The sequence below is a fragment of the Parasteatoda tepidariorum genome, chromosome 6 (assembly GCF_043381705.1).
Source record: "Parasteatoda tepidariorum isolate YZ-2023 chromosome 6, CAS_Ptep_4.0, whole genome shotgun sequence".
Taxonomy (NCBI): domain Eukaryota; kingdom Metazoa; phylum Arthropoda; class Arachnida; order Araneae; family Theridiidae; genus Parasteatoda; species Parasteatoda tepidariorum.
In genome coordinates, this window is record NC_092209.1 from 53949618 (window position 1) to 53970188 (window position 20571).

At 31.1% G+C, this 20571-nt stretch overlaps 1 protein-coding gene across 1 annotated transcript in view; it reads left to right on the forward strand.

Annotated features, from left to right (window-relative positions):
* Positions 1 to 20571, forward strand: part of LOC107441097 (bone morphogenetic protein 2-A) — a 49827-nt gene that overhangs the window by 2108 nt on the left and 27148 nt on the right. The window lies entirely within an intron of this gene.

Genomic DNA, 20571 nt, shown 5'->3' on the forward strand with positions numbered 1-20571 from the left:
TTAATTATTGTTAGTTTAATCATATATATAATCAATGTTAGTTCAAAGTATAACTAAATAGTTTTATTTTGAACAAAGTAATGGTGAATTAAATAAATCAAACAATTATAACTCCGCCCACATATAAACTGCTAAAGAATTACTTTGATTACCAGTTTTATCTTTTTACCCTGATTGATACGGTTTTATGCTGGCACGTATTTGTGACAGTCGGCCCGAAAGGGTTAAGATGTAATTTCTATATAATCCTTGCATTTATAAACTCAATTTATAATCTTTTAGATCCACCACTATTTTTAAAAATTTCTTTAATTTTCATTTTACTACCACTGAAGAAAAATATTTTCGAACATACATTGTAATGAAACATGCCCAAAAACGTAAGCCGCATTTATATTAAGCAGTGAAATTTTTTTTCCCGTATAAAATGGATTTTATTGGTAAAAATTACAGAAATTATAAAAAAAAAATTTACTTAAATATTTAAGATTAAAACGAATCAGAATATAAACTGTGAGCTTAAAATATGCTGGAGTTGTCTGCAGCTATGAAACGAAACTTTGATATTAAAAAGTTGTGAGAGACTCTACCGCCTCTGTTTTGGCTAGGAATCTTGAAATCCAGAAGGAGTTTTTTGAAAACTGTATAGAGATTATCATGGAAAAGAATTTATAATTAGTCTGAGATTTATAAACTGCTTAACTTGTAGCAAAAAATAGCATGCACGTTGCTCAGCAGGCTGCGGAAGTACAACTGTAGAGCTACAGAGATAAAATTTCTTGTTGGATCATTTTTGAGTATGAATTTATTATAAGCTTTTTTTTAAATTTCAATTTTAAAATCAAATTTCAAGTGCTTTTATGGTGATTTTCTTTCCTTAGATTACATTTAGTTTTGCTGCGCAAAAACTGTAAGACTTAGAAAATTGAAATTTCGAAAAAGTTTTGAAGGGACACGATGTAATAAATGTATTCGGTTATCAATTCTAGAATTATCAACGGCTAAATTTGAATTTGTAGAATCGGACGAAAATAGGGGTTTAAATAAAAATACGTTTTGATGTGTAGAAAGGTTAAATTTCATTTTTAAATTTATTGCCATTGTTTTTAAAATTCCAATTTGTTTGAAAATTATTGCAATTTTAAGAAATTTTTCAAGGAATTTTTTAACCTTTTATTATGCTTTAAACAATAACTGTTTACCCATTATTGAAGAAAAAACTTATTTATCTCCTTGGAGAATTTTATTTTCTAAGCTCACACTTAGCTTGATTTTAAGAGTAACAAAAAAGAAGTTAGTAAAATTTAAAAAAATTAAGCGTAAGAGACATATAATGTTACCAGATAGAATGTCTAATATTTGTATCGAAGTTTTAAATAATATTATTGACTCTGTAGAGACAAAAATCGTTTCCGATTTGAACAGTTATATAATATACAAGGAGCAAAAATATGGAAACACTTCTATACTAAAAATAAATATGGAAACAATTTCTATACTAAAAAAAATATGGGAACACTTCTATACTAAAAATAAATATGAAAACACTTCTGTACTAAAAAAATATGGAAACACTTCCATGACAAAAAAAAAATGAAAACAGTTCTATACTAAAAAATATGGAAACATTTCTATGCCCAAAAAATATGAAAACAGTTCTATACTGAAAAATATGGAAACACTTTTATACAAGAAAAAAAAAATATGGAAACACTTCTATACAAAAAAAAAGTAATAACTATTAAAAAAAAATTTTGAAGTTAAGAAAAATCATTGGGGGGTGAGGGGCCGTGACTTCCGACGCTACACCCATATTCATGCCCGTACACTTTTTGACTAAATCAACTTTCTCGACTATATCAACTTCAGCATCATAAACACAAATAAAGAGTCATAAAACTTCAGGCTAACATAAGTATTAACTTTTTCCAGAACATAAAATTTTAGCCAGCGAAAACATTAGCAAGTGCGCCCTCAGACAGTAATCCCAAGTAATGTGACATACTTAAGCTCTTCGTAGTTAAAAGAAAAGTTTAAAAGCAATTTAACATTTCTAGTGATTTGTAACCTTTGTTAAATTAGTGTTTCCAGACTGGATATACTGTACCGAAAGGGTTAGTAAAAAAGTAGCTCTATTTAAGAAAAAAAGAAGAAGAAAAAAGATAATTTTAGATTTTCTTGGAGTTGATTGTTGTCCAGACATAGTTTTTTTTTCTTATTATTTTCACCATCCTGCATTTTTAGTGTTTTTGCATAATATTAATTTAAAGTATTTATATGTTCTTAGTTACAATTTCTGTCTTGGCGTCGATTTTAATGTGAATACAGAAAAAAGGAAGAGAATTCTTTTACGTTTTCAGAAAAATATATTGGTTGGTATTGAAAAATCAATCTAGCCCACTGGAAGACAAGAGGACAAAATATCGTTTAATTAATTGATGCAATTTTGCAACCCATGATTTGAAATGTTGGGTGTTTATAAAAATCTATCTAGAAAAAATGGACCAATAGGTAATCAGTTATCGCAATAATGCAATCAAATACATTAGGGATAAAACGAATTTTTTGTTTTTGTTTTTTGTGTGTGTGCGTTTAAAGGACATAAATATTTCTTTTGGATTCGAGAAACTCTGAGTAAGGTTCGAAAAGGGTATTTATTCTATTCAGTTCCCTCCTAGAGAGAGTGAATCCATATCTGCTCCAGTTTCAGCTTCAATTTCCTACCGCTTTTTTTTTCTCGAAAAATGAACAGTTTACATAACAGCGAAACTTAACGTTTTCACAATTGTAGTCCTTAATGCAGAGATTCCAACTTGCTTCCGACAGCAAATATATATTTTAAAGTGGTAGTTTATCAATTGTGATTCATGGTTTAATAAATTCAATTTAGTAGATTTTTATCTATCACTATTTATAAACAATTCATAGGCTTATATAATTCATCACTTTATGGTACATATGTCAAGCTATACCATTTAAAAAGCAAGCAAAATTAGTCAAATATTTGCAAAATTTACTTTGTAGTTATTTACCGTTATTTTAATTATTTTGGCGTGTCCAGAGCAGTTGCCATCTCTGTTAATGTGCTACGTATTTTATTCTTTTCATTAATTTTCTTTTTAAAAACTACGTTTATCTTGCCCACCCCATTTATAATATATCATTAATGTAAATATCTTTGCATCGAACTTAACTCTTTCGAAGGCCGTTGTAAGTATACTTACCACCAATTTTTAAAATCCACACCGAGGTTTTTTACCACTTTTAATTTAGGTTTCCATTTGTTTATAGCTTCAGCTTTCTTGAAGTGCTTTTGAATAAAATTGGTGACCATTTCTTAGTTTAAGAAAACGTATAAAAGTTATAAAATACATAAGTCCTTTTGAAGCCTGTGGCATTTATAAAATTTATTTTATAAATAGCGAAAAATAAATGTCAATAAGTTCGTAATAGGTCGAGGTACATATACTTACCCAAAAAAAAGGCATTAAAATTTAGATCAATTTTTTATAAACTAAATAAGTTTTTTTTCTTATATCAATTACTATTCTTATATCAATTTCAATTCCAAAAATACTTTAATTTACCATTACCAGAAATAAATGGCCCATTAAAGGGTTAAATCATTCAATTGTGATGCAAGCTAAGTGTGGTAGCTAACAATAGAAAATATCCTCTCTGTTAAGCACAAATGTCCTACCCCTTTCTTGACTTTACTCTTTAGTGAAAATGTTGCATTTGAACCACTTCCTAGGTAGTGCATAGGTTTAACGTTTTGTTCGACAAGTCTTATGTTCTGAGACCGGATCTCTCTTTTTTTTTTTTTTCAATGCATATCAACCGGTTATTTATTTGAATAATTTAATTCCTTGATATTGTTTAGAAGAAGTTAAAAATGTTTGCCCACAGACAGATTTTAATAATGTTCAAATATTCTTTCCATCTGAAATTGTCACACCGCGTGGATCAGCTAGAGTTTTAGGATTTTTTGCTATGATTTATAGCATTTTATTGTTCAGAGAGGTATACCACGGGTGACTTTAAATGTAAGAAGTGGTAGAGACAATCATTTCATTTATAATTTTTAACACGTTGAATGGCATGATAATTTTACATGGCTTGCCCGTCTGGCTACAACGGTAAATAACTGCAAACTAAATTTGCAAATATTAGACAGATTTTGCAAGTTCAGCATGACATACCTGATAATAGTGGTGAATTATATAAGTCTACGAATTGTTTAGAGTTAGTAGTAGGTTATATAGTGGTGGTTAAAAATCTACTAAATTGAATTTATTAGACCAAGAATCACAATTAATAAACTACCACTTGAAAATATTTATTCGCTGTCCGGAGCAAGTTGGCAGCTCTGTGTATATAAATAAAACTATTTTTGCGTGTTCTATATTGCATTAATTTCTTCAAACCATATTAATAACTAAAATAATATAAAAAAATTAAAAATTTACTCGAATTATGTGTTTCTAATAATCTTGCCTTCGCCGGTCTCTGGTGAACCCCGTGGCTCTACGAAAAAACTCAGTGCCGGTCACCGGTGACCCCATGGCATTCAACGTATTAATCTAGTTAAAAATTCAACCAAAACTACCACCATGACTAACATTACAAATTATTCATATTTAAATTGAAAACATCCTTCACGAACACTTTCAAATGTGACAAAATGTTGTTAATTTTAATTTCTTTTAATAGGTTTTTGCTACATATCAGTTACCACTTTTTACATATTTAGTCCACCCCCCTTGGCATCCCTGTCAGAGTACAATAGTGACAGATAAAATCACATCACTGAAATAATAAAAAAAGATGATTTCTCACTCTTGTGTATTTATGAATGTTGATTTTAAGCGAATACTTAAATCCAAACCTTAATAAAATATCGAGTATATTCATATCCTTCGTCTTGTAAAAGTTACAGCTAAAATGTTTAACCCCTTAACGCACAGATTTTTTGAAAAAAAAAACCGGCCAAAAAAAATAATTTTTATATAAAAATCATACTTTAGAACATTGTCTTTTCTTTTGGAGGACAATTTTGATATACCGATCTATTGTTTCATGGAAAAAGGCTATATTCAGAAATGTCTACTGCTCCTGACACGCCAAAATAATTTAAAAAAAAAAAAACGGTAAGTAACTACAAAGTAAATTTTGCAAATATTTAACTATTTTTGCTTTAGATTTTAAAGGTATATCATGACAAAAGTATTACAAAGTGGTGAATTGCATAAGCCTACGAATTATTTAGAAATAGTGGTGGATAAAAGTAAAAAAAAATTGAATTTATTAAACCAAGAATCACAATTTATAAACTACCACTTTAAAATATATATTTGCTATCCGGAGCGCAAGTTAGCATCTCTGTATATTTTATTCTTGAATAAATAAGTGTTATACAGAGATGCCAACTGCTCCGGACACGCCAAAATAATTAAAAAAAAGTGGTAAATAACGACAAAGCAACTTTTGCAAATATTTTACTACTATTGCTCTCTTTTTAAAAGGTTTAACATGACATATCTAATTAAGTGATGAATTATATAAGCCTACGAATTGCTTAGAAATAGTGGTGGATAAAAATCTACTAAATTGAATTCAATAAACCAGGAATCACAATTCATAATCTACCACTTTTAAATATATATTTGCTGTCCGGAGCAAGTTGCATACCTGCCAACTTTTACGCATTTGGCGTAAAATTTTATTTTTATATTTAAAGTGGTAGTAAATATACACAATTTTTTTCTTTTATAAACTTAATTTTTAAATGATTTTGTCACCACTATTCTTAAACAATTTAAGCATATATACTAATATACGTTACTATCATGGTTGTCAGGTTAAGCTTTTTCAAATACAACGTATTTTTTTGCTTAAAATTGAAATTTTAATTCCATTTTTATACCACTGGGAAAAATCATAAAGGAAGGGAATAAAAGTTGGCAGGTATGAAGTTGGCATTTCTGGTATAGCTCACAATCCTATGTAAATGATAAATATCAATAAAACGATTTTTTTTCTTAGGTTTCACATTCTTATTTTCAATTCTCGATTATATTCGAGTGTGAAAAATTATAGCAGCATAAAATACAACGCCGCTCGAATTATCTCGAGTGTGCACAGTTCGGCCTGTTTATCGCGCTCGAATTAACTCGAGTGCACAAGTTAAGGGGTAAAATTGTTTATTTATACTACAGCTTCTGTAGCTGAAGTACAGATTAAGAAGGGGAATTTGTGGAAATGCCAAAAAATTGTTTCATTTCTAAAACTACCTAGATAACAAACACATAACGTACTAGGCACTCATTTAGAACTTTGCTGGAGCAACAGCAACGCTTCTGTACGCTTAATTAATTAAGCATAAAGTTAATTGTTTATTTTTCGTTATTAAAACTGAGTTACTACAATCAAACAACACATTAGTTGGTAAAATCAAACATCAATCACTTAAAACTTCATTTAATCGAAGAGAATAAAAACGATTAAAATATTATTACAATTGAGGAAATCAACCTGTCATTCAATTGTTTTTTTTTTTCAATATCTAAAGAATCAAGTCAATAAATATAATAAAACAATCAGGAAAGAGTTAAAAGAATAAAACATACTTTTGAACTTTAATGATACGGAAACCATTAATGTTCACATTATCTAGGTAAATTAATTCCGTACTTTAACGAATTACCTTAGTTAACCTCTTCGAGACGAGAAAGCCATACACGCATTCTTAGAATGGCGACAATCAGGGTAAAATAAATAAGCCAAACTACTTTTATAGCGGTTTATTTGTGGGTGGGGTGATAATAGTTTGCTTTATTCTATTCAGTACTAATTAGTTCGAATTAAAAATTATATAGTTACACTTCTAACAAACAAGGTTTATTGGTTAAAATGAAAGCAAAAATAAGTCTGTCAAATTGGCCATGCCCAAACATAAGATACCATTTTTTTTTAACCATCCTGATTTTGATTCCGTTCGAATGCACTTATGACTAGCCAATCCCTTAAAGGTTAATCTGAACACTAGTTAGATAATGTGAATATATTAACGGCTTCCGAGATATCCAGAAGTTGTCTAAGGTTCAGTCTGGTTTTAGAAAGTTTATTGCACTCTGTTAATTATTCTCTTCGTACGCTTTTATTTCCTTCATTGTCGAAAATGAATGTAAAAATAGATATCATGGGCAGTCAATACGAAACACCCTGTATAATGTAAGTTGGATAAGATAGTCTTCTATCTCAAGCAAATGTAGCTAGATTTTTTTTCCGGGTGCACTGGGAGGAGTGTATACTATGTTCTATTTATTCTAAAACGCAGAAATATTTTTTGTGTGAAAACACTAATGTTCTCCACACGAATTATTCACGCATTTTTATTTTATTTTTCTAACAAGGAATCCGTTTGCCGCACCATCATTATACAAATTAAAGTATATTCAACAACAGAGTACGAAAAAAAACAAAAAAATTCAATTACAGTTTGTCAGCATAACAACCTTGATGAAATTATTTCCATTTGCGAACAATTAAGGTAATCTTCTTGTTAGGCTACGCTCATTAGTCGGGAAACAAATTATTTTCCAGGAAAAAGACAATTTTCAGAGCTTGTCGAGAAAGTTTAACAACGCAATAAAAATAACATTGACAATTGTTCGCAAATTCTCTTTCTTTTTTTTCAAAAACTTTTACTTTTCATCAAACTAATGAGTTTGGAGACAAATCGTTTCTTAACAGGTAAATGATTCATCGCTATTTTAATTTTATTCCAAAAAGAAATTTTTTTTTGAAAAATATACTGTCACAATCGCTGATAGTAATCTGGGAGTGAATTTCTCACTATTTAAGTAAACAAATGAAGCGTTTCAAATGATGTTAATGTTAAGAAAACAATTTCGGAAATCTAGAGTATTTTTCGAATTTCTCTTGAAAGCATTTTTGTTTTAGAACTCAAGGTTAAGCAGGAAAGGTATTCAGGGGTATATCAAGGCTGTTACTTATCCGGCGAAGACGAAAAACTGACTTTAATATCTATCTTTTTTTTTCTTCCAGGAAAAATAACTATCCACCACTTACAATTCCTTTTATTGATTATAACATATTCACTTAACTATAGTCAAATTTACCTGAGCAAAACATGGCCTTTATCCATTCATCAATGTCCGCAACAGTCAGTGAGATTGGTAAATTATATAAAAAAGTTTGAAACGCGAAAAAAGCGTATACCGTTATTTCTTTTGCGTTTTATCGTTATTTATTTATTTTTTAATTTTTTTAATTTAGAAATTATTTTCCTTCTTTAGTATTCGTATATTTATATTATAATCTAACTATTACTAACTAAGACAGTAATTGTGAATTAGCTTATCTAAAGGGAACACAAAAATATTTTAAATTAATATTATGTAAGAACATTAAAAATGCAATCTTGTAAAAATAAAAAATATAAAACTCGTCTGGAAAACAATAAATTCCACGAAGTTTCAAAATTATCGTCATGTTTTTTTAAATTTTTTTTTCGCATTAGTTTGATACAGGAGAAAAGCGAGCATCGTTATTCCGTTGACTTAGTATTTAAAAATGGTTTAATTGAATTGTTAATTTTGCAGTTGAGGAATATGTAATTGAGGTTGTTGTTAATTTTAAAGTGTTGGTTATGTCATATCACTGAAAAAGTGCACGGCAATCGGTCTGATATAGCATGAAATAAAAGAACGTAAAAAAAATTAAAAGAAAATAGGAAAAGAAGAAAATAAAGTAAAAGGTAATGAAAGAGTTATGGTTTCCAGTAAAATGAAAATGATAAAGGAAACGCTGAGCATGTTATTTGAGAAGCATACTTCTTCATAGTTGAATTTGGTTGCTTTTATTCGATGTGAAATACAGATGAAATTTTTCAAAAATGCTTTTATCCTTTTCATAATACATTAATTTGTGTTTAGATTAGAAAAATAAACATTGCTTTAACATTTCTTTCTTCACAATCATTGCAATTAAATAATTTCAAAAAATTCAAGGAAATATTAAATAAATGAAGGACTATTAATTGCATCTATAAAAGCTGTAATAATAAATGCAATTAATGGTTAAAAAAATTCCTAACTCAAGGTATTCGAAGGCTCCGTGGAAAGAATTTGACTTTTGAAATTGTATGGAGAAGAAGCTATTATATTTTAAAGACCACGATGGTCATTATATCTGCGAATAGTTTGCATCATTTTTCTAAAAACCACAATAATGAACAAAAAGTAAAGCAGGTAGTGAGCTTTATTCAGAGAGATGATTAACGTCATCTAGAAATAGAACAAACCACAAATTATACAGCAACTTACAAAAAATTAATTTAAAAAATGTTTGACACCCATATAATTAGAACAAATGTATTACAATAATTCGTTTATATGGTGTGTATATATCTTGCTACGATTGCAGACCTTGAAAATATTTATAAAACTAGCTAGCACTCTTTTAACACGTTCACGCCGGGAAAAGTGAAATTACTGGTAGAAGTACTATTTCAATATTAGATAATATTCGGGAGGAGTTAATCTATTCTCAACGATAACAATTCACTGTAAGGAAATTTATCGCGACGAAGAAGCGACTCAATATAAAAATTGCATCCGTTAAAAACAATTGGTAGTTATGGATTTTTGTTATTCCCGGAAAAAAACTAAAAAATGAAATTTATTTGTTACCAGTTTTTACTCCGGTGCGCCGCCAAGATTAGAAAATCTAGCGTGAACGTGTTAAATATTGATAGTTTAAATGCTATAAACTCCTTTTGGAAAAACAACCTTACCTGTTTCTTTTAACTTGGGACATTCCGTGAAAAAAATTTCACTCCTGTTGTAAAAAGGAATGAAATTATGAATTTTTTATGCTTGTCGAAAAATGGCGGTGCATATTTTTGCGGTTTAGTAATTCAGTATTTTAAACTAGTTAACGAGACTTTGGAATTGAAAATTAATACAAAAAATAGTTGGTGGGTGCGACTGCATTTGCGAATTTCTACAGTTATACAACCATGCTACTTTTTAGGGTAATTTTTTCCAACTTCATGTGAGTGTTTGTTGTCAGACACGAATTCCTCGACTCTGAGGTTATCCTATGAACTTCCCTCCTATTTGTTATCCAAATTAAAATCATCAAAATCAAGGCATTATTTTCATTTGTTTGGCTTATTTTTGTGAGCCCAGATATCGCTGCATTGGAGTAAGTTTTGAAATATTAAATAATTAGATCGCAAACTTTTCTTGTTTTCTCAAAACTGCGCCATTTTCTGGATAAACGTAGAGAGCACTGGCTAAAGATAGACTAAAATTGACCGAAAAGTCATAAATAACTGTTGAAAATTCACGGTTGTAAACAGGGTGAATGTAAGAGACAGAAAGGAAGAGAGGCCGGGAGTAAAACCAATTCAGTTACAGCTAGTTTTTTAGGAGAAGTTATTCTTTTTTTTCTTCTTCAAACTATTCAACAATATCTTCTTTATCTTGGAAAAGAAACAGGTTATATATATATATATATATATATATACCATGAAGGGATTATTGTACTGCCACTCATTTCATTATAGCTCTCTTCCCAACATTTCAAATCAATCTCAATTCTTGTGATTTGCTTATTTTGAATTTTGCGCAAATTGAACACAGATATCTTCAAAGCCTTCATTTGAGCACAAAACTGCCATTTAGAGGGTTAAAGTGTCCGATGTCTCTAGACTGTAATGGAAGTTGTAGAAATTTTGCTATTGTACTGCGTTTTACTATTGGATTGGCTATTGATGGCAAGAAAATGGTAGATATAGTAAAAGATGGTAAAATGCGTCAGAAACTAATTCCATATCTGTAGTTAGTTTTAAAGATTGCATGGAAAGTTTGAACTCCGTAGTCGTTGACATAGCTGAATAAATGTCCCCTTCCTGTAAAAAGTCTGGCGTTGATGGGTCATCTTGTCGATTTTTTCAAGTTTCTTTTAATATGATTTAGCAAAGTGGCTTTTTTGTGTTTATTTTTCCATACATGCCACCTTAGACAAATGGACACGAAACAAACGAAACTTATTTGCTTTATTCGTAGCGTTCGCAACTTTTGTTCCCCAGAAAATATAGTCATTATTAAAATGTCGCGTAAAAATGTTGGCAACAGTCCAGAGCTTTGTGTTTAAATTATGATCAACAGAAGCCAAAAATTTTTTCTCTCGAGAGTTGTCTGGCAGACAGAACAACACGGATGTACAGATTTGATTAAAAACCTCATCTCTTAACTAAATTTCTTTAAAAGCATTCTTAACAGAAAAAGGTTTATTTCCCATTACTTAATAAGTGCCACTACAATTAAGTGACATTTCATTTTTCTGAATTTAATTAATCGAATATTTACACTACCTCGTATCCCACTCAATACTGCTCGATAAACAATAAAAAAAAAAAAAAANAAAAAAAAAAAAAAAAAAAAAAAAAAAAAACATTTCAAACACTGCCAAAACATTTCAAAATCTTAGATGTATTTCTAGGTAATTATTTTAGTGATATCGCTCATGGGCTGCAATAGCGGCACAACTCAAAAAATCATGTTTTGAGATAAGTGGGTTTAAAGTTTTCATTGCTAAAGAAAATGCGTAAGAAGTGCTTTAGTTTGCTTAAACGAAGATTACCTTCAAGTTGAATTATGAGTTGTGCTAGTATTGCTGATGAAAAGAATGTGTATTTTCATGTTTACACCTGTTCTTAGTCCAAACGCGTGTTTTTCGAGTTGTGCCTCTATTGCAGTCCATGAGCGATATGTTATGGTACCCAAGAAGGATTTTTTTCTTAGATAAATTTTAAAAATGAAGTAGTTCAGTAACCAGTCTTTATATTTATGAAAAGAGCACACGGGAACGTTGAGTCCAGAACTCCCATGGATCCTCCAAAAATATTCAAGACAAAGCAAGAGAAAATCTCTCCGATTTAGCAACTACTTAAGATTAAGTAGTTTTCATCTGATGGATGTCAAATTTGTATATAAGCTATGTGAGTTCAAGGGCTTACTACGGAGATTTGGAGCGCGTTTTATGATAAGTTTATTAAATTAAAAAAGACATTTTTAATACAGGCATTGCTACGTCGTGATTTACTTAGCCTTTTCGGGAGTCATAAATTTAGTCGTACGGAATCAGAATCAGGATAGTAAAAAATAAAAAGCGGTAGCTTAAGATAATTTTATTTTTTTTAAAGATAAAAGCTAGTATCTCTAAGATTTCTCGTTTTAAACATAGAATATAGAATACCTAGCCGGATGGACTATCTGTTACTTCATCGAATTTGAATAGAATAAACTAAGAGAAGAGGAGGATAACTCTAACATCATCATCATCAATATTTAACTGGGCGCGTGGGGCTGTTAGCGGCCTTTTTCCCATTCGTCTTGAATTGAGATCTTTAGGGTGGTTCTTTCTGGTAATTGGAATGCAATTGAAATAAAAGGAATTTAAATATTTTGAATTTTAGATAAAATTACGTCACTGCAAAAGTAAGCTGCCATCGGCCTGAGGTTTACGTCTTCTCTTAAGTTTTCAAAAGTAAAAATTTCGTTGAATCCTGCGGTGTCACAATTTATGGTTTTTTCAAAACGTCTGAAATTTAGCTTTGCAATATGATGATCTAAAGAATCTATGTTGAGGTTGCGATGTATGTTTTTATTTCTGATAAGCCATCTTGCTTTTGTTATTTTCCTGAGGATTTTGTTCTGGCATGTTTTGAGTTTTTTAAGGAGTGATGTGGAGATGTTGCACCAAGCTGGAGATGCATAAGTCAGGATGGGATGGATCATTGAGATGTAGAGTAAACGTTTGAGATGTAGAGTAAACGCTTGTGCTTTGTTGGTAACTGTTTTGACGTGATCTTTCCAATTAAATTTACTGTTAATGACCAGACCAAGGTATTTTGCACTTTTGACTATGGGAATAATTTCATTAAAGAGAAGAATTTGATTTGATAACTCTAACTGTGGAAGGATTGTATTCCCCCAAAAAATATAGTATTAATAATATAAGTGGAAACATTTTGATCTGAAATTACACATTTTTAATACTTTTAAACTAAAGTGAAGTATCATCATTAGAAAATTAGGGAATGGGAAGAAGACTTTCCAACCTTGTTCTTACTCTCAACTCGCTAGTCCTGATCACCTTCTTTTTTGCCTTGGTGCTTCTTTTAAGCAGCTGCTGGTTGATCGGGACTTTCTGCAGATATATGGGGAACTGAAGAGATGGGGCTTTCTGGACCACAGCGCTTTCCTTCTCCAGGGGAATGCGTAACAACAACCATCTCTCTATAGAGCGTGGAAACGCATTTTATCCTGATTTGCCCCTTTCAGTCAATGTGATTTCTCTTCTTCTGTTTTTAATCTTTTTTTTTTTTTCTGTCTCGGCTACTGCGATTTTATTAGACTTGTTTCTCACCTTTACTTTTCCATTTTAATTTTGCGACTTAACGTTTTTTATTGTATATAACTTTTGTTTCTTCTCATTCACGTTTGGCAAAGCTTGAAAATGGGTGCCTATTTTTGAAGCTCTTCAAACATGTCGCGGTTATCTACTATTTATATATTTTTGAAGGGAATGAAGATCTTAAATACTTTCGAGTTATTGATTTAAGATTTGCTAAAGTTTTTATGTAATTTAATAATATATTCCGAACGTAGAATTTTTGAAATTCACTCGAGTGAATTGTTTCTACTTTTCGGCCACGTAAGGAATAGTAGAAAAAAAGCGATAATTAATTTCAGTTTCTGATGCAATGTGTTAAGTTAAGGTCATGTGTTTTTTTCCTTTAAATGTTATTTTTTCGGCAGCAGACAAGTTTATGCGTTTGTATATAAACCCAAACGTATTTTATAAATTTGTACATTTTAGGCTATAAAACTAAAATTGAAATATCATTTTTTTAAAAAATTGTAGCTTTCGAAACAAAACTAATTTCCGATTTGAATTCTTCAAACTTGAACCAGGTAATATCAATCATTTATTTAAATGAAACATAAAATTTGTTCCCAAATGTTTTTAATGACAGAGATGCCAATTTTTTTCAGAAAGCGGATTGAGTTTTAGTCTTTTAATGTATGATTTTTTGTTTAAGAAATTCGATTTTTTATTTTAGGGATTCGACTCACCACTACTTCTAAATCATTGGTTACCAACTGGTGGCCCGCGAGCCGCATCCGACACATGAAGCCTTTTTATGTGGCCCGCGAACTAATTAGTTGTCACTATATTAGTTTGCGGACAATTTTCGTTAAAAATCTATATGGGTTTAAAATACTTTTCTTTCGTTAAAAGAAGCTAATTTCTTTGTTTCTGTGATATTTAACATAACCAACGGCGCAAAAAAATTTATTTCTCATGTTTTGCATCCAAGAAAATATTTACTTAAATACAAAAATAATCGCTCATGTTGCTTAAAAATCTGTTTCTAATTTTAATTTGTAATTCAACACGCTTGTTTTGTACAACGTGATAGAAATCTGACAGTAATATTTAATGTTCCATCAAACATATAAGAGTCCTATATAAAATGTTGATAAAGTTGCGGCCCGCCATTTGACTGGTGTTTTTAATTGCAGCCCCCGGCCTCATGTAAGTTGGAAACCCCTGTTCTAAATAATTCAAAGGCTTTAAGCCTATTAAAGAGTTAGCAAAATTAACCGATAATCTGCAAATTTGAGCAGTCTGTAGTTCTTTGTCGTTTTTTAACCTCTTCTGACCTGATATTATCATTTTGTTAAAGTGGTAGCTACATTTTGGAAAAATATACATACTTTAAAGTATTCATATCTGCTAAAAAATAATTTCATTTCGTTCATTGTGAGTTGAAAAATTCAAAACTGTTCTTATAAAATTAATTGGAAGTCAAGGGTGAAAGCGAGACGGAAAAGAGGAAAGGCTGGTAGTGAAACCATTTCAGTTATAGCTAGTTTTGGGGAGGATTTTACTTATTCTTTTTTTAAATTTTTCAACAATATCTACTTTATCTTGGAATGGTAGAATGGTAGAAATCATATAAATCTCGGTGCGCTGCCGCGAAGCGGCATTAACCGATTCATCCGTAGTAGTAATTCGATGATGAGTACTTTATCTTGGATCTTCTTCTTTATTTAAATAAACTGGGCTCCTGGGCCGCGAAGCGGCCCCTATCCCATTCATCATTAAATTACATACAGTAAGGTAAAAAACATTGATTTGGCAAACATTGTGGTAGCCATAAAAAAATCAAGCCGTTTGCTTGTGAAATAATAAAACAATGAAAAAATTCAATATGACAAATTGGCGTTTTTACATAACACTAGAAATATTGATGGTAGACTTAAATTAAAAATTAAGATAAAACATGATTTGATATGTACAATAACTGATTTTTGAAAAATGAAAGACATATTTGATGCATATAGATAAATCATACCTTGATACATGATAAAATAACATATTTGGAGAAAATGCAGTAAATATATTTTATCAGAGAAATATTGCTCTTTAAATACAATTGAATTTGCAAAAGAATTTAACGTGCATAAGTTAATAAATATGTATGCATAAATTGGCTATATTATCAGAAAATAATGTAATTTAATTTAACGTAAGTAAAAGTCTGCAGTGAAAAGTTCAGTGAATTTAACTTTAGAGTCTTGAAAATAAAAATGGAACTCACTGCGATTGAGATGTTTCTCCGATGATCCCCCGCAGAAGGCGGAGCACTTCTTCATTTTTGAGCAATTCCTGTAATTCTTTGATTAATGACACTAATCGGTGAGCAAGTTTAGGCGTCAAATTTGATGTTGCTCGAGGGCTCCTTCTGCTGGGGCGGGTCTCGCACCCAGTATAGTTGGCTGTGTGGCTTTTGTAACAATTACAGCATTTTGGAGGTGTTGTTTTGTCTTTGTTGCATTCATGTGACCTGTGGTTTCCAGCACATTTTACACACCTTGCAGGTGCATTGCAGTGGCTTTGCGTATGTCCATAATTTTGGCAGTTGTAACATTGTATAGGTCCTAGACCTCCTCGAAATCGTTCGATTTTGATCGGGATCTGCTGTATGTTGTTGACTTCGAATATTCTATGGTGATTCGCCGTTGATGTTAGGATTATGAGAAAAAGTGGAAGGAGCCGACAGGCCTCTCCCATTCTTTTCTTAAACTGCACAATTTTAAAGGTTTCAATACTGTTTTTCTGTAATTCTGTATTGATGGCATCTGTATCAAAGTCCACAGGCAGGCCACGGACCAAAACCTTAATAAATCTAGCTTGCGGTGTTATTTCAGGTTTGCTGGGTGGATCCCGTACTTTGTCGGTATCCTCCTTAGGTTTTGTTGTCGGCAAGATAGTGACGTCATCTGTTGAGTTATGGTGGCTAGAAGAAGGACAGCTGTTTGTAGACATGAGTGTAGAATTATCTTCAATTATTTTGACTGCATTTTGCTTTTTCTTCTTCGTTTTTCTTTTCTTTGCTGGTGGCTCTGTATTATTGTTAACATTGATGTCCGTGTCAGTTTCTGTATTCGGTGTTGTATTCAGGTTTTCATCTTTAATTTCCATTGTTATGTCTTCAGTGTTTGGATTAGTTTCAGTCATTATTGATTCAACTTCAACGGATTTTTTATTCATCTCCTTGTTTTCTTCTGCTTGAAAGTTTTTCCTCTTCCATCTGACGTGATAAGCTGCATTTGTCAGTTTCAGGAAGTATGAGTATTCATAGTCTCCAGGGTAACTTGATCTTATTTGAATGAGTAGTTTGCTAAGTAATTTATCTAAACGAATCAACTCCTCTGTATCAAACTGAGTGTAAAACTCTACAAGATCGTCAATATGTTCGTGTTCAACTGATGGAAAATATCTTTTTGAAATCCCACAAGTAGCAATGATTTCTTCTAATGACGTGGACTCTTTGCAATGCGATGGTGAATTACGACCAGAGAGTGAGACTTTTCCACCACGAGCTGCTTTATGATACGGCATGACTTGACAAAACAAAATGGCGGGCTCAGAATCCGGACATCAAAATGGTCAGTTGTCTCTCCCGACTCAGGAATCTGACGAGATCAAAATCAGTAACACTCACCTTATAACGTTCAGGATAATCAGCATCAATTCAGCATGACCGGCATTGCAAGGGAGAAAAGGACTTCAGTACAGCATGACATCAGCATCATTTGATCAGCATAATCCATCGCTTCTCACATGACCCCCTACATCGAAATTTTTGGTCATCTCATATCCAACACTTTATCTTGGAAAAGAAGCAGATTTATATATATGCCAGAATTATAAAAGAAATCTTGATAGTTACAGATATTTCATTTTTTTCGAAAAAAATGCTGGAATGAAATGTTTTACGTACCAGGTTTTTCTCTTTTCCGTCTTGCTATATAAGGGCTTTCACCCATGTTGGAAGTTAAATTAATGAAATTTTCAGCAGTCTTGAGAGAAGTTGGACACCACTCTTTAATTTTTCCCAAGTTGTGGATACTTTAGGGCTGAAGAGGTTAAAGTATTTTGTGAAATCTGGAGCAGTCGGCATCGCTGTCAATCGTGAGTTCTTCGATTAATAAAGACATAGCCACCTTTTTATTGGTTGCTATTAGCATTAATATTATTCATTTTGGAAGCATGTTATATGCATTGATAATAAAATTTATTTTATTATAAATGCTTTTTTAAAAAGAGTGGTATTTTGATATTTGAATTAAAAAATATACTTGATACATAACTTGATATTTGAATTAAAAAATAACTACAGCTATTTTCTTAAAACAGAACCGTGCGCATTCATGAATAGAATAGAAAGAATTGATTTTCGTTGTTGGACGATATTATCTGCACATTATTTACCGGCTCAGGCACAAATTTTTCACTTGAGTTTTAAGAAATATTTAAATATGCTACAAAACCACTTAGTCGTGCTGTCCAAGTGACAATGTAAGCTTTTGTGATATATTTTATTAATATAAATTTTCACGAAAAATATAAATTCATGAAAAATTGAATGTTCAAATTTCATTTATAAGGTATAAGAAGACAAAAACAATATTAACCTTTCCAGTAATGTAATATACCTTCCAAAATAAATAAACACAATATTAGATTTTTTACTTCTTTCTTAAGTCAGTCATCGACTTCCAAAGAGATCATAATCTTTGAACTATCTTGAATGACCTGCCACCTGTTGTGGTTTCCAAGAACTGTTTAAAGTCTCCAAATGAGGACTACATACAAATTACAGCACAAATGCGAATCTGAGTAACAGCTTGAAGCAATAATACGTACGTCCTTACATGAGGCTCATATGCACGAGAAAGCTAAAAAGTTTTTTTTCACAAACTGTATTTTTAACTGAAAATGAAGGAGGTAAATCCGTTATTCTAAGTGGAGAGCTGGGGCACTGAGTTCGATCTTGGTGACTGACAAAACAACCGTCGAGTATACACAGCAAGGTGCACGTTATGTCTGTCGTGACTGAAAGTCCTTTCGTTGGTTGTGCTGTGGAAGTTGGGAGAGATAGGTACTAGTTCAGGCGCTGTTCACGCTGTTCGACAAAAGTCAAAATCACGTGACATTCCTACTATGCCATTAAGGCATAGTAGGAAGCTTAAAAATGAAGCTTAAAAATGCTTAAAAATGAAGCTAGTTGCTTAGCCATGGTTAGGTGATGATGATAAACGTTTAAATAGCAAAAGGAATAAAATCATTAACAATCTTAAATTAGGTTCATGTCCAACATTTTGCTGTCCTGTGCTAATCTAGTATAGATATGAATTTGTATATAAGTTAAAAATTATTTACCACTTATGGTTAATTTCGAAATGAAAACTCAGAAGAACTGCTATAAACGTTGAAAATGGTTATTGTAAAGAGATATTTATTTATTGAAGAATCTAGTTATTTTGATTTAAAAAGCGCGATAGGAATAAATAAAGGAATATTTCATAAATGCTTGTTTTTGTCAAAATTAGTTCGATATATTGTTATTAGAAATTTTATATTTTCCTTTAAAAAAACGCCCTTTCCTCGGCATTTTACTTGAAATCAATTTCATAAAGGCAACATTAACCCTTAATTTATTAAAAATCTATAATTAATTAAGTAAATTATGAATTATAGGTTGGATCTAAATATAATCAGAGGTTTCAAAACTCCATCATTGGCTACAAAAAGTGCAAACTCGCAGAACATCATTTGGGATCCGCGGTTCAAGGATGTATAAAAAATAGTGCCTAAATGTTTAAAAAATTCCATTAATCTTCAAAATGATGAGCTAAAAATCTTATAAGATCACTAAAAGTAGAAAGGAGTCAAAATATGCAAAAAATGCTAAAAACTGCAACCTCATCAATTTCCGGTCTACAGTAATCATCGTTATTATCCTATAGGAATGTGATGGAAAAAAAATAAATTAAAAAGAGACATTACTAAGGTACGTAGTAATCTTAAAATGTCCAATTAATGAGTTTGTGTCCTTGTCGTGGCATCCCATTTAAACTTAAGAGACACCCATGGGTGTTACGAACACAATTTGGGAACTACAGGGGTAGGCTTCAGCATTTAGCCTTGTAGGATCTTGAATGTTTTGTTTAGACAAATTATATTGTAGATATCTAGGCTTTGGTAATTGCTTTTAAAATTTCGTTAACTGTTAGATTGTTTTTAAAAGCTACTTTTTGGATAAATTGAAAAAAAAGTTGTATAGAATTGCATTTGTTTGCTCCTTCGTTAGTATAAAACTTCTAATAAAAAGTAACTGGTAAATTCCAAAACATAATTTACGAAAAGAATGCGAAAATTAAATTTGTCTTTTAGTAGAACTTGAAATTATAAAAGATGGGAATTTGATGATTAACCCTTTGGGAATGGGTGATTCATAAAAGCATTTGTACAAAATCAGACTCAGGATGTAACTAAATAAAAAACGGTATCTTAAATGCAAGCTTTGCTCATTTGACAGTCACACTTTGCTTTTACTTTAATTACTGTTAGTTTATTCATATATCTAATCAATATTAGTTCAAAGTAGAACTAAATAATTTTATTTTGAACTAAAGTAGTGGTGAATTAAATAAATCAAACAATAATAACCCCGCCCACAAATAAACTACTTTGGTTACCAGTTTTATCTTTTTACCCTGATTGATACGGTTTTATGCTGGCACGTATTTGTGACAGTCGGCCCGAAAGGGTTAATAATGCTTTTGCCACAGATAATTTAAAAAAAAGTTTTGCATAGAATAATGCAGGAAAAAAAAACAATTACTGGCACATTGCATGCAGGCAACTTTTCCAAAAAAATATGTATTTCAGCTGTTTGAGATTAAAATTTTAAACAAGTGGTCAGCAAAATTTCATTAAAGCTGGAGAAACTTGTCTCTCTCTCTCTCTCTCTCTCTATATATATATATATATATATATATTGTCACGTTAAAGTTTTTATATTTAGTGAAGATTACAACATGAGGTTTTGATAATTTATTAACATCAGGAATTTACAAGCACCGGGAACTAGTCTGCGCCCAGAAGAACCCTTCT